General features: G+C 33.4%; 1 long non-coding RNA gene across 1 annotated transcript; it reads right to left on the bottom strand.

Annotated features, from left to right (window-relative positions):
• Window positions 1–560: 560 nt before the first annotated feature.
• Window positions 561–4,631, bottom strand: LOC115443999. The gene is made up of 2 exons (XR_003938695.2): window positions 4,341–4,631; window positions 561–835 (listed from the first exon to the last, which is right to left on the bottom strand). It is a non-coding gene; the product is annotated as an uncharacterized LOC115443999 (long non-coding RNA).
• Window positions 4,632–10,938: the final 6,307 nt, after the last annotated feature.

Genomic DNA, 10,938 nt, shown 5'->3' with positions numbered 1-10,938 from the left:
TTGTGGAATTTGGGACACAGAGCTGAGTCATTCGCAATCTAGTCCCTTCCCCATCTGAAGGTTTAATGCAGACTTGATCGCATTAAGGTTATCTAGGCGGTTTTGGCTTGTTTCCTGTTCTGTGATCTATCGAAACATGTATAATCCGCTAGCTAATTTGAACGTAACAGTTTTGATTGTACTTTGGATGCTTGAAAATAATCTTCACGCCTCATCCTCATTTTATTAATTACCTTTAAATTTGATTAAATAATACTTAATATTTTTTTGGAAACCAATGTGTTTTTTTTTTTTGGTAAATATTCAATAACTGTTAGTTTGGCAGTACAGTAACCCTAAAATCAAGGTTAAATATCAAATAAATAATATTAAGAACATGTTCCCTTGCAACCTGTTAAAGGCTGGCATTGGACATCTGATTCTATACCACAATGCCCGCATTTCCAGACCTGATGGACTGGTCACGTCACCTTTATTATATTACTTTTTTCTTTGTTTCATACTTCAAGTAAACCGTTTCATACAAATGTCTGTTATGCGCTACAAAGAAAACAACAACAAAAACCTGTAAGGTTGCAGTTTGTACATATATATTAACAGCAAAGAATGTGCAAGCAATAGGTGTTAATATTAAGATCCGTTAAACTTTCTGGATATTTACGCTGATATCTCCGATATAGGTACTTGTAATTACTTTTTCTTCAAAACCGAATTGATCATCATTAATACATCAATTTAAATCCACAATGACTTTATCAACGTTATGACTTTCACACTGATTATCGAGGAATCCAATGATAATCGCACAATACCCTTGTTGCTCCGGTCTCACATCCTGTAAAAATTATAAATTATCAGTTTTGAGAAACAATAACATATTAGGTATGACATAATATTATTATTATACTACTGCTTGATCTTTCAAATGCGTATGCTGAAAGGCCAGTAGAATTAAAAATAATTTATGTAACAAAATAAATTTATCAAAATTTTTCTTTTAAAATCATTTTAGAACAAATAATATAAACTTATTTTGAATCGAAACAATTCCAAAAACACGTCTGTGTTGTACCGCGGTTAGTTTGCAAGTGACGATGTCAGTGAGTCGAGACTATTACGAGAGTATAACTCTTACTGCTCTGTAAAGTACGAGTCAACATTTTAACTTATACGTTATACATATTAAGCACATTACAGATACTTAGATATTACTTATCCTTCTCATTCAGTGGTTAATAGCAACGAGGTAATACTATGTGAATAATTATTTTACTGAAGTCATGTTACACGTGAAAATCTTTTTAGTAAGTACCCGATTACAATATAAATTTACCCCTGTGCTAAATTTTTCGCTAGTAGAGCCACCGCGTTTTTTGTGTGGTTTGTGTTACGAGTTTTATTAGGTATATAATATGCATTATAACCAGCTGAAACACGCTTTCAGTAGGCCTGGCTTTAGTTATAATTTAAGTCGACATAGAGAACGCCAACCATCTGAGCACTCACTGTCAACTGCTTGAGTACTGTTTTGACTACATCCAAAAGAATTGGAAGTAACCTAATTATGGCTTCATTAAGGACCAACAAAAATCTACACGTATAGGTATAATCTAATCGGCTAGCATAAACAATATTCGAGAACTTCCTTCCTTTAAAAAAAAACACGTCATTTTTGTGTAATACATATCTTTTCCTAAGAAAACTTATACATTTGAATCCTTGAATCACAAGTTTTCCTATTTTATATGTAAATTCCAATGTTTTATGAAATACCTACTACTAAACACCGATTATTGTGGATGACGTCAGTTGAGAGAGGGTATTCATAACTTCTAAAGTCGTATCATGAGATCATTTTCTTCCTCGCTAATTTTATTAAGAGACAAATCAAGATTACTTATAGGTGATGGCTGCTATATATCTCGGTTTACCGGGTGATTTCACGGGCTAAAGACCTCCATTCCTGTCGTAGGCACTGCTTCACTTATAAAACATCCTACTAGATATTGGTACTTTAGGTAACTTATTATAACTGGAAGGATGACGCAACTTGCTTTCATGTTTATAACACTTGAATTAGGTAATAATATCCATGAGCAATAATAATATGTAATACATTATACATAATCAACTTTAGAACATTTAAGTAAATTACATCATTTACTTATGTAATACCATAAAGATAACGTACAACAGTCAAAATACTGAAAAAAATCTTTTATTGATTTTATGTTGTTGTTGATAGAGTCTAATGCGCAGTTTGAACTCGAATCCACAACGCCATCACAGCTTATAAGTTTGGAGGTCGCCCGATTGCCAAATTTGAACGGGTGACGTCATCCCAATTATTTTGAGTAAAGGTTTTGTTTTTTTAACAGCAATACCAGGTATTTACCGACCGTATTACATCAGTTGCATGATGCGGTTTATTTTCATAATCTGTTACTAATATAAACCGATCGATGTATTTCGTTTCATTTTAGAATGTCGCTAAGAAGTGCCTTTAAAAACCAATGAAGCAACTGAGGAAAACGGTCACGTCTTATATTATTATTGTCAACGGACAAAGTCGTCTTGTGTGACACAAAGAGCCTAAGTTACTGAAGATGTGTAGTTTGTAAGTGAATATACATAATTATCTTTTTTATCGATCATATAACAGACATGTCTTTGTAAATAGTTGTCTTAAAAATATTATATTTATTTAAAAAAAATATAATGAGAAGAGTATGAAATCAAATGAATTCAAAAGTTAGTCTGTACGTTATTAACCTGTTGCCGATAAACGTTCACTCTATTATAAAATTAACAGTTGCTTTACTAATTTCAGCAACTGTCAGATGTTGAAGTTATTGTTCAGTTTTGTTATTGAACTGTTAGCTACTGTGTTCACCTTATGTGTAGTAATCATAATTTTAACAGTACTTATAGTGGCAAAGAATATAATAATATTATCATCAAATTATTTCATGACTTCTAGCATTGTGCACTCATACGGGAATTAATTTTATTTTATTTTGCAAATAAATAATTGAGCTGCTCTATACTAAATAGGAAACTAAATGTCACTTTTTTGTATTATACATATACTGTACCGACTTAAAACTAATTATGAAAAAAGCACCACTAGAGTTTATTGACCGTTACTATCCGGTATAAACTGCTTTTTCTGTAGAGTAGAAGTTGACTGAATCTAAAAAAAACTAAACATTTTACCTATTTACACGAATTATTTCATTACACTTCACATGACAGCCGAGAGGTGCTCTGAAAGGTTTAAGAAGAGTCTAGCGTTAAGCCTGACCGGTACCAGACATTGCAGAGTTCATTGTTATTGAATGGAATGCAGTGTCCTACCACGCGACACTAGCTTAGGAATTTCTTCTTACTCCAGGATTTATGTGTAAATTTTGGCAATCAAACAATATAGATCTAATATTTGTAAGCCATAGTATCTACGTAGATATAAATATGTACCTACACATCTTTGGACTCATATTCCCCCAAAAATCATTTTGTGAACCGCTATCGTGCTACTAGTTGGTTTTTACGTAGCAATACTCAGACAGTAGGTAGACACAATAATTGATTAGGCCTTGGGAGTATTACAATCAATAATGATATTGGTACTCGTAGAAATCATATGGCCGAACTCTCACATACTGTACTATTGTGCGTATTATAGTATAGATTAGGGAATATTTTAAGATCGCGAACAAAATTTTTGAGAATTGATAAAACCGAATGTTTTCCGGGGGACCACTATGAGAGCGTTTTAACAAACTACGTAAAAAATACGTAAATCGGCCCACAAATCTCAGAAGAATCGGCGTAAATACATACGTGAATTAATTTGAATTTAATTGAGAACCTCCTGTTTGACGTCGGTTAATAATATAACTGAGTAAATATATTTTGTTTCGAAGTGTATTCACGCATTAGTCGCGGACGTACGCAACGCGTGAGTATCTTGTTTCAGTCCACGACGTTCCACACAGGAGTTACACAATGGATATTGTCTGCTAGGCTGCCGACAAGAATGCCTTCGCAATATGTAAATGATAATAAAACACAGTTCTGCCTTTACAATGTAAACACAGATGTGCAGGGGAAGGATAACTGTGGCGGCTTTTAAAACGACAACTATGCATAATTCTCTAGACCTATGTATTACAGTCTACAAGTAAGCATTTTAATGCGACTAGATTCTGGTTAAGAAAATTATTTAATATTCCTCATATCTACAAAGTGACTTCTACCTAAACTGTACTTAGCTCGGTAGCCCAAAATGCAATTGGACACAAATAACAAAAAAATATTATTGCAATTGCAATACTCACTTATAATTTCTCCCTGGAGGCCGAAGCATGTGAAACTTGGAATTATATGAAAGATTGTTTTTTAGGTAAGAGAAGTGAGTTAATGTATTTTCTGCACATGTTCCTTTAAAATATAAAGTCACATAAACAGGAGGTGCTATTGATATCAAAGATAATACAAAGAAGAGTACGATATAAGCTATAGTTCCACGATTATGGTAATTTATATAGTTCTTCCAAGTCATTGTGATATATTGACATGTCAAAGCTTTATAGATTTTAGCCCAAATGTTGCGGTAATGACATAATATATAATAGATATATCCTATAGACGTACCTATAGATACATATATCCAGTAAGTATAATATGTGAAATTGAGTACCTGCGAATGTGGTAGTAGATCAGTACCATGTCGAAATATATGAGCTGTAACAAATTGTCTAGAGCAATGATAAATGTTTAGAAATGGAAATACGAGTGAATATATTGAAATACATTGGTAAATTAAGTCTAGTTGCGATAGATAAACTTTAATGAACTCAAGTAAGTTATGAATAGTATGTAAGACTCGGAGATAAGTAGTACATCTTCCAAAAAAACGGTCTAGTCGTGGTGAGCCAACTGATGGCTTTCGCAAATCTCGTTCTGAGTAACACCACCTCGTGGCGGATAGAAAGCGTGCGACCTCACTTTCACTCCCTCGCTAGCAATACTTCGACACCAATAGACGAATGAATTATGCTGGATATAATAAAATTATATGTATTAAAAGAGTCAAGAAGCTTATTCCCTCGGTGTAAGAGGTTTTCATATAAAGTCCCTTCCTTGGCTTAGTTGGTTCAAATATTAATAATAAACGTTAAGGTAGATGCTCGATAGTCGATATTCGAAGGACAATCGAACAAACTTTTTTCAATTCAGTGAAATACATTAAAAGGTGATGTGTCCCTGTCTCCTTTGTCAGCCCGGGATTGGAATTTCGGTTGACTTTGTTAATATGATCATTTTACACAGTCCACAGAAATAAATTCGTCAAACCAGAATGCACAGAGATGAAACGTGTGGTAATTCACGTATCAAGTTAAAAACAAAAACATATTATAATAAAAGCGACATAAATTATAATACATTGCTGACTGCTCCGAAATGCCTTAAGTCAAGGCTCTATAGGATGTACAACTCTTTAAAGAGCGATCTCTAGATTTTTTTAGAGTTCTTATAAATCATATTTTGACAACGGGTCTAGAACAAGCCGTGGCCATCAACGACAAGCGACTTCATCAAAGTTCCATTCGAGATATCTAATGTAAATTTTGCGCGGCTTATCAACTGAATAAATAAATATTGGATACTTCAGACGTCATTCATCGAACTCGTCAAGTCAATTTAGCTGGTGTCAATTGATTTCCAATAACTGTTTACAATTGAGCCAGGCGAGGCATGCGGGGCCCGCTCAATTGTTTAATCAACAATCGACTGGAACAATTTGTGACGCCATTAAAAGTTTATAAAATAAAACGACTTGCACACTCTACGGGTGGTCTCCAATCTAAGGACTAAACAGGAAAAGTGCAAGATTATACACTTTATGAAAACGATTTCAAACTATCATAAGGTCGAATTTCGTAACATGTAAGTTAAATCGGATTCATAAAAAATTACGAAATTAAATATAAATACTAATGGGCTAAATAAACGAGATCCACATGTTTGCTTATTTTCTACGGTATTCATATTTTTCCTTGTAGTTTTTAAGTGCGTTTGCACTTTGCTGCTTCCACGATGCGCGGCTTTGGCTGGATCTATATCAGAGGTTAGCCATCTATTATTGGATATAGATACTACAGATGTTATAAGTATTATTAAAAAGAATTAAAAACGTAAGACTCCGATGTATGTACTAGGTTTTTTGTATTAAGTGCTTGCAAACTTACCTACATTTGTATTGTCAGGATGTACGGCACAGTGGAGCGAGACGGTTGCGCACCGTGGCATGGAACAGTCTCGACGTTAAAGAGTGTAAGTACATACATCTGTTGCGCATTATGCATCTTATTTCAAAGCCTTAAAAGCCAAAATAATTCATGCATAAAAACCATTTGTTATTTGGTGTATGTTCAGTTGTAGACTGAAACTACATTGAATTTTATTACAATGGTTGTAGATTCATATTGGTTTGAAGGTAGGGAACGCTTATAATGTTTTAAAATGTTCTGATCTAATTCCATGAACCGCTTCCGCCGCTGCTCCTTCCGTCTCGGGTTGCTGGCTGCGAACATTCTTGAGCCGGACACCGGACCTGGCCCAAGAATGCCGCCCAGACCGGGACTCGCTGATGGAATGATAGCTTAATGCACCATCAAGTCGACCCTCTGTGGTATTTCTCCTAAGATAACCAAGGCTGTTGCACGATCATGTGACTGCTTAGTGTTCTATAGTTTGTGTATGATCTGGAAATATTCTTATACAATGATATCTTAACGAATCATATTGTATGAAGCATTGAAAAAGTTCATGTTATCGTTCAATCTTAGTTATTTAAATGTATTTTTTTTGATTTCACCAAAATTCTTGTTAATGTTACCTACGTGTATTGAAGAGAAATGTAGATACCTAACCGTTAAAATTTTCCTTATAATTCCACGAGCATAAAACTCAAATAGTTTTTGCTGCACGACTAGATTTCTTGCTTTCCAGTTAAGATATTATACCTATGCAATATGCCGCCAAAGCTGCGCCAGTGGTAATATCACTATTAATATCTATACAGAGTCGCAGGAAATCACAGTTTTTATTCGCCTGGACCGTGAGAAAGATTATGGGATGCGGTCACATGACTCGGATCCATTCACGGAATACGATTCATTCGGTCCCACGCACATATGTGCTCCATATGTTAAACTATATAATACCCCCTACTAAAGGTTCGTATAGATTTGGATTTCGAGTTAAAAGAGAGAATATTATCACCATTTTCATTGGTGTAGGTCTACTTATAGTTTGGAGGTAAATAAAAATACTGTAATATATATTTGTTTAATACAAACCTAATTTGTTTAAATAACTAAGCTAATAAAGAAGAGCGAAAATAGCGATATTTAGGGAGTTAAAAAAACTCTGTGACATTTACGATTATTTAAATGTATTTTGCCATAGTTTAAAATATTTTAGTGAATGTGTGTCATTTACAAAACCTAAGCTTTAAGTTTGGTGGTCCGTTGTTGAGCTTAAAATAGCATAATTTATGTGTTTATTTAAATACTCAATTATTTATTTGTGTTGGTCAAAATACAGTAATTATAAGTTGATATTAAAATATTCTTGTATGCCAATAATAATCTATCGATACACAAGCAAAGTTATTATACTTTTCTAAGCTATGTGTATTTGTTGTTATTTCTGGGTATTTAATAAACAATTTAGGTTTTTTTTAATTATTCAATGATATTTTTAGTTTGTTTCATGTTATTAAATAACAGTCATTAGCCATATTATACTACTTATAATAAATTTTCCAAATCCAAATAAAATTTAAAAATTATGATGCACATAACATATATTTTGATCCGTCTCGTTTTCATATTTTCATACGAGTATTTACATATAACATTTTCGAAAGGGTAAAACTACAGTGCATTCTAAGGTGTTAGAATAATCCGTAACCATAAAAGTAAAATTTCGAAGAATAGGTACATTTTTGAAATTATTTTACGTTAATAATATCTTCTCCATCTTACTTAAACGGCGATTTACTTGTACTAGACCCTAGACACAAAAAAAAATCTTAATAAACAGCTTTGTTTGTAACATATACACTATAGTTCGGCCTGTCTGGCCTTCTGCTCTGTCTTTGTTTGTAACATATACACTATAGATCGAACGATTTTTATCCGTTCTTTAACGACAAATAATTGTATGCGTAAAGATCAGATCTCAGGGAATATAGGTGTTTGGACAAATTTTAATAACCAAGTCACAAGATTTATTTCCTTTACGATACTGTATGACTTCAAAATTAAATGAAAACCGTAAATACTACATTTAAATTAGGCCTCATTAGTCGACTCCCGTTTATAAAGGATATTTCCTTATTTACTTAATGTGATAATAACAATACATTTGGATTATTGAGAAACGCACAAACATCGTTAATATATTTACCAGTCTACTTATCTTATCTACAGTTAAACAGATTTCTCAATGACAGATATTCATGTGTGTTATGGGAACAGTTTTTTGGGAGCGTAGGTAACGGTTTTTGTATTATTTTTTGTCACTTTTGTCCGTGTGAAGGGATCCATTGAGATGGATCCAACATGCGCGTGGAACGTCCAATAAATGTAGAACTATGGTATTGTATTCAGAGACTCCTTTAAGATCATATATTGAATCATATTTAAGGGGCGAGGGAGGTCTTTTATGATTTGTAATATCAAGTCTTCAATGGACTCCTTCTGAGAACCTTCTTTCTTACAAAACATTGTTGGCTATTTTCACACGCAACGTTTCTTCGTGTTGTGTAAGCCTGAGAAAATTATTTCCTCATGTGAGAAAACGCGATGATTCATAGTCGCAGATTAATGTTTTATGATGGGGGTGAGTAAGTACCTATTATCTATTATAAGTAATTCGCAGATATCATACCCCGGCTATGCCAAATATTTCCATATTAAAATGAGCAAAATAAAAGACGGACTCACTGGTTTTTCAGAATGATAGTTTCTAGTTTGTACCATTATTTATAAATTCAATAAAAGGTATCATAATACATTTATTTTTCGTGTCGTACAATGGTAATATGTTATAAAAGAGTAAAATCTATAATTACAACATAAGTTAATTACTTAATTGTGTCGAGTTGGTAGACAAGTTCTTAGGTATTGAAAAACATTTAATTATCATTTCGTGGCTTTGTTAGTGCCGTCAATATAATGTGTTTGGTAACAAAACACAATAGGTATTAGGTACCTAGATTAACGTAGTATTAAGCATAATGAAATAAAACGATATCTAATCCAATTTTGGAAAGTTTACGAATATAATGACACAATAAGATAGAATATTTTTAAAGTAAATCTAGAATATAAAAATAAAAACACTTTTATAATGAAATAGTTGGTTTTAGTGCTTTTTTATTATAGTAGGTATATATATTTCAAATTTTACAAGTAATATTGATATCTTTGAGGAGATAAGCATAAATATAACAATGTTAATTTCGTTGCAAAACCATTTTGGCTTTATCGAGACCTCTAAAACCATAACATTTACATCATAAACTTGTAACTACAAAAAATATGCGTACCTTCTTTTACACTACACCTTCTTTTGTTTAAACGTCACGAACTTTGGTTCTTAGAAAATTGAGACCGCTTCATAAAATAAATATTATTGATTTCAGTCTAATGATCGTTGCATTTTGGCCCAGTAATAAAGAAACTGTTGCCGAGGCATAATATGACTTTCACTCTTGGCACCTCCTCAGAACAATAAGTAAAGGCCAACGCCTATCGACGTTACTTAACTACGTTTTGATTTTTAACTGTTACTCACAGAATTCGCAAAGAAACTGACCGAACTGCAAGAACTAGGAAATGTCATTAGAAAAAGTTTATGTTGTTCATGACCTTTCGGTCGGTATGTGGGTGCGCTGTACGCCGCACCAGGCGTTCTCACGGGAACGCGCGGTGATTGCACCGCATTACTGCACTGGGTCGCTGCGACCGGCGCTACACGCCCAGCGACACTGGATATGCCATAACCACGGAATACTTGCAATTTAAATATTGGCTTTAATAGAATAAAATGCTTAAGTTTTGATAGTTTCAATAGAGTTCATTTAGAAGGAATACTTATTTTGCTGTGAAACTGTGAGCAATATGGGTTATTATTTTAGGTTGTGATCTAATCTTAGACAAAGTATTAATTTTAGTGTGATATATTTTTTAAAATATGCCGTATCCATATCACATTTTGATTCATAATTTCGATATCGTGCGACTTTTCTCATTGGAGCGCGCGACCGCGACTCGTTTCCAATCAACGATGGAATGCGTCGAGTTTTTGGTGGCGACTGCTTTACCGCCACGGGAAGATCGAGTTTTTATCCCGAACTAACATGGGATGAACTACTCAATTCATAACGAGGACGTTTTACTTCCTTGACGGTTTGTCCATGATTCTTACAAGGACATAATTCTTTAACTCATACGTTATTCTTACAACTCTAAGAAATCTACGATGATAACTAGGGGATTACTTACTGAAGCTAAGTTTGATATTATCATTCTTCTGAGTCAGTTTTCCTATGTCACTGTTAGTTATGTAAGAAAAATATGTAGTCTCATAATGTATTGTAAAAAAATCGCAAAGTTCTTAAGATGCATCTCAGCCTTATACGTAGTGGACTTTAATAAATAAATAAGCTTATGTAATATACTAATATAATTACTGCACAACTATATTTTTTGATAGATGTAGGAAAATTCTATGTACAATTGCTGTAGTAAAAAAACAAAACTAAATGGTCGTGACCTCCTTGGTCGAGAATAATCAAGAGAAGACAATATAGAACCAATTAGTAGGATCCTTTCGTTAAACAAGCTGCCAAATAACGCA

This window comes from Manduca sexta, chromosome 19, assembly GCF_014839805.1.
Source record: "Manduca sexta isolate Smith_Timp_Sample1 chromosome 19, JHU_Msex_v1.0, whole genome shotgun sequence".
NCBI lineage: Eukaryota > Metazoa > Arthropoda > Insecta > Lepidoptera > Sphingidae > Manduca > Manduca sexta.
The sequence above is the reverse complement of the archived record's forward strand: the minus strand, read 5'-3'. Positions and strand labels throughout refer to the sequence as shown.